Here is a 5,187-nt window from a genome sequence, read left to right on the forward strand (position 1 = left end):
ATGCCATAATATCCTTTCATGTGAGCAGATCAAAGGCATCAGTATTTTCTTGATGTGAAGATTTGAATGAAAATGTGAGTCAGTGATACTTTATGATTTACATTTCACTGGTTTCCTTCTTGTTATACCGGCCCAAATGCTCAGACGTCATTGAACTACAGAGTCTTTACGATTGTGGAAATCGAACCTTGAACCTTCTGGTGCGCCGCACCACTCTGGCACACTTTTAAGGCTCTGTAAATACATGGGGGCCAAACAATGACAACCGTCAAGACGGAGAGGAGAAAACACGTTGACGCCCTTTTAGATTTCAGTCAAAAGGTCTACTTGAAGGAGCTGGAGCCTCATGAGTTCCACAGTTACTCCGGTTGGCACGAAGCTGTGAGTACGTCCTGACCCGACACACTTCAGTGACATTCAGTTCTCGATCTGCTGCTAACGTCTTCTGACATGTGCAGGTCTGTGGGAGCCGATCCTCTGAGCTGCATACTGCGGAACCAGAAGGACAGCGTCCAACCGAAGAAGGAAGCCGCAGACAAACCCATCCCGTGGTTCGCTGACCCAACGCTGGCCAATGAAAACCTGTCACCCAACGCAGCGGAGCATCACTGTGACTCTCAGACGGGCCATCGCAACGCCTGCAAGAAACCCACGTCCACGAACCCGCAGGCAGAGTCGCTGTGCATCGACGCCTCCATGGAGGCTCTGAGACTCAACGAACCAGATTCCCGGCTCTACGACGCCCTGCAGGATAGTACGTTGTTGAAAAGGTTGGAGGAGGAGGGGTTTCCCAAAGAGGCTTCCTTCCACCCCCACCTGCCCCTGAAGGCCTCCAACAAAACAACCAAGACCAAGAAAAGCAAACACAAGGGCAAAACTGGTGCTAAGAAAGCTCACAAGACCAACAACACTCTGGTGCCCATCACTAACTTCACAGTCACCATGCCTGAGCCGCCTAGTGGCGGAAAGAAAGCTGCACCCAAAAAAGCTAAATGATGACGATCTGAGACTGACTTTATCAGCGTCGATGAAAAGTTTTATTTTGAAAACAGAACATACAAGAGAGGATGTTTGGGTTTGTTTTCACTGAGATGGTCAACGAATGTGAAGCAGAAAAGTTCCAGGACAGATGTGACAGTTTGAGACATGTCTCTCAGGCGTCTCCGACAGATTTGACAAGTTTTATTTTTTGTCAAACTTTGTGTTTTGTTGCATTTTTATTTGATTCACTTGAACAAAACCTGTAAAAGACACAAGAGCTTTGTGACTGGTTTTGATCAGATTTTTATTCATTTTCTTTTTGTCTTTTCCCTAAAACTGAAAGAAACTTTGAAAGTAACTGGAGTCCTTAGACGAGACAGAGAAGCAGCTCGTGACCTGGAGCAAAAAAAACATCGCAGAGAATTCTTCAAAGTCAGAACTCTCTGATGGAAACACGCGGTGCGGAAATGTTTGGGACGTGCAGAGACGAATCTTTGTTGTTTTCATTAATACGTTTTTTTTGTTTGAACTATAATTCTTAGAACTTCTTTCAGGCTGTGACAGGAGGTGGGCTGCAGAACTGATGCTGAAAAATGGTGGGAGTAGATGAAAAAAAAACTGCAAAAGCTTTTATTCTGAAACATCAGGGGAAAAGAATTCATAAAAAATACCTTAACGCTTCTAAAATCTCTGTTAATGGTCAAGAAAATGGACATTTACAGACCTGTGGTGACAGTGATAGAGATGTACAATCATTTTTTATCATATACAAATGTATCATTATTGTAATTGTATATAAATATACTGTAGTTTTAAATGCAGTGGAGACTTGAAGCGAAAGATATAAATGTGTCCACATGGGGGAGCTGAACATCCGTCTTGACATCCACACAGACAACAGTCATGTTTTATCTTTTCTTTTATTTAGACAAATCCAAATAAAAGGCACATAAAACATTGCGCATATGTTTACATATTTTTCCTCAATGGACATACATTTAAAAAAAATGTAGGAATGTTTACCTTTCTGCTAATCAGAAAGCCTAGCCTTTGTATATACAAAAATTACCATTGTTAATGTTCTAATACAAAAAGATTTTATAAAAAGGTTATTTTTCTTGCATGTCTGTCATAACTAACGTCCTCTGCTCTAACTGTTTGTACAAAGATATACATTCATTTGCCTTCACATCTGCCAAATTCATCAAACAAACTTCACAGAAAATAAAATCATGTAAAAATCCAGCTTCAAGAGGAAAAAAGAAAAATCATCATTTGGCCAAATAAACAGTTCCTCTCTCACAAAAGGTTAGGGTTCAATCTGAGCGCTTGAACCACACGCTTGAAATAAGATGAGCGTTACTTTTATCTCAAAGTAAAACTGACTCACAATTCTTAGTTTTATCGTTTAAAAAATAACAAACAAAATAGTTTGGTGACCAGAGCTGGGGGGCCCTCGGCCTCTGAACTGATGAAGGCGTCCTTCACAAAACTGCTCCGTCACGCACCGCACGTCCAGGAGAGGACGCACGGACGCGGCGTGGAGACGTCTCGCAAAGTATTTTAGGCACACTCGTTTACGGCCACTGAAGGACAAATGACGCAAAACACTAGCTTTCATCCTAATATTTTTTTGTTTTTTAGTGTTTTCTTTTCGTTAGGTCACTAGCCTTCTAATGCGCTTGTCAAACTCAAACCTACTCTGGACTAGCTCAGTCATTCACATGCAACATTGGAAAGAAAACAAAATGGAAAATAACACGACGTAGACGAGAAATGAATCCGTTTCCTAGACCTTGGTGCCACTTATCATTAGAGCTTTTTTTTTTTTTTTTTTTACCCCCCTCGGTGGAAATGAGCAGTCATGCGTGAAACAATATTCATGGGCCAGTAAAAAAAAAAAGGCAGATGTGGAACGAAACCAAACACCGTCACCGTCTCATTCCATCAAAGTGAAATGCCCTTGTTAAAGTACCACTCCTCTGTAGTGTGCAACTTCCTACAGTTTTTTGCTGCAAGTGCTTCAGAATTCCTGCACTGAAAAAAGCCCCCAACTACAAACTAACTCTCTCTGACTCACACACACACTCACACTCACACACACCCACTCTCTCTAACACAAACACACCGCGGTGCAGGGACAATTAAGGCTGTGATCACAAAAGACCTGTTCACGTGACTCAACGATCAGATCTGTGGGTCTGCGTTCATCAACGGTTTACAAAAGCACTAATCACCACAGCACCAGTCTCCAACCCCCCCCCACCCCCACCCTCAGTCCCTCCAAAAAAACCTCCTGCGCTTTCCTGAGTGAGACGTTTCCACACCTCCTTTGTGATCACAGCCTTATTTCCAGTTAGAATGAAGTTTGTTGGGTTTTTTTTTTTAAGAGTTAGAAAACTAGAAATTCATGGAGAGAGAACAGAGATCGTAAAGGACAAGGCTGGGTTCTTTTAACAGGGGGCAGTGGTGGCTGGGTGGTTAAGGAAGCGGACTTGGGTCCGGAAGGGGTCAGTGTTCGAGTCCACCAGCTGCCAAGTTGCCACTGAGGTGCACTGAGCATGGCACCGTCCCCACACACTGCTCCCCGGGCGTTGTTCACTTTGGTGATGGGTCACATGGGTCAAAAGCAGAGGTCACATTTGGTTGTGTGCAGTGGTGTGCTGTGTCACAGTGACAAATCATTCACTTTCACTTAACAACGCGCCTCTTACGTTGTTTGACGTTGCCTCGCTCCAGGTGTTTCTATCTCGTTTTTCATCCGATCACCAGGCGAACACACTGACACCAGTGGAAGCACAATTAGCGTTAGCCTGTACGTATTCTCACGACTGGACCAAGATGACTCAGAGCACAGGGTCCGTTCTGGTTCGGCGGTGGAATTGAACGTCCTTGATGAAGGAAACTCAGAGCCAGTCTTGTCCTTTCGAGTCTGTGCTCGTTTCTCTGTGCCCTCCCCATGACGGACGGCCACATCAGTGTTTGATATCAGAGTCCTAGCATTTTCCATCCTGCGGTGGCGAGAGACGGTCTCGTCTCCCGCTCTCCCACAGGCAAAAGGCAATAAAAATAGTGTTTCATATTTACAAAGAAACGATCAGTGTCTACAATTGTTGTACATTATTAAAAGACTATTCTCAGTAACCTTCCTGAGTTTGACTGACAGTGACAGATCCTATACCTGCTAAAAGTGAGCATCCTACCCCCACGAACAAACCACTATTAGTAACTTTGGAACAGTTTTTAAGTCTGATGAGCCGCCGCACAACTCTCCTGACATCTGCAAAAAAAAAAAAAAAAAAAGAAAAAGAAAAAAAGGAAATTCCTAAGAGACCAAAAGAAGAAAAAGTTTGATTTGACATTTGATAATACTGCCATTTTACGGGCTAAACCTAGAGGACATGCTTGACCCCCCCTTGGGTGTACCTTCAACTGTCATATCCTTGTATAAATACAGAAAAACAGATCCTAACAATTGCCAAAGAATATCCAGCAGTGAGGAGCGACTGGTCTACAGCTATTAAAAAAATACAGACATGGTAGAAAAATGACGGTTTGTAGTTCTAAGCAGCCGCTGAACCATCACTAAAATCCATACCACTCTCCCTCCACCCACTGGAAGCTTTGCTTATTTTTTTTTTACTTAAAATACATAAAACTATTAAATACTGATAAGTCCACTAAATTAAACATAGGGAGAAAAACTTTTTTTTGTTTATCAAATCCACCGATAGAGGAAGTGTGTAAGAACGACTCTGGCAACTCACGTCGGCTAGGATTAAAGAGCTCAGGTGTAAAAAACGTGCCCAGCGCCGTTCAACCTCTCACGGCGTGTATTTAATGCCATCTCTGCTGCAAAGCATCAGCCTCGTGATCAGCTATCAGTCACAGTAACGCAATCTGTCCACAATGGTAAAATAAAAAAGAATGTGGGACGAAGAACTGAAAATGTAAAAACTGCCCAATAATTCCATTTGTCAATTTGTGACAGCGTTTGGTTTGAGAGTCAGGAAAAACTGCCAATAATAGTAGTTACGAATTTCTTATGATAAAAATGTAATTTAAAACAATTACTACTAATGTGTAACGATGCAGACTTGCTTCTCTCACAGTTTCAGTACAAAGGATGAATGATTGGGCGCCTCTGTTTTTTTTTCTCTCTCTCATTCCATTCGTTTGTTGGTCCGAGATTCTTTTTTTTTAAAA

The sequence above is a fragment of the Cynoglossus semilaevis genome, chromosome 4, assembly GCF_000523025.1.
Source record: "Cynoglossus semilaevis isolate Cse_v1.0 chromosome 4, Cse_v1.0, whole genome shotgun sequence".
Taxonomy (NCBI): Eukaryota; Metazoa; Chordata; class Actinopteri; order Pleuronectiformes; family Cynoglossidae; genus Cynoglossus; species Cynoglossus semilaevis.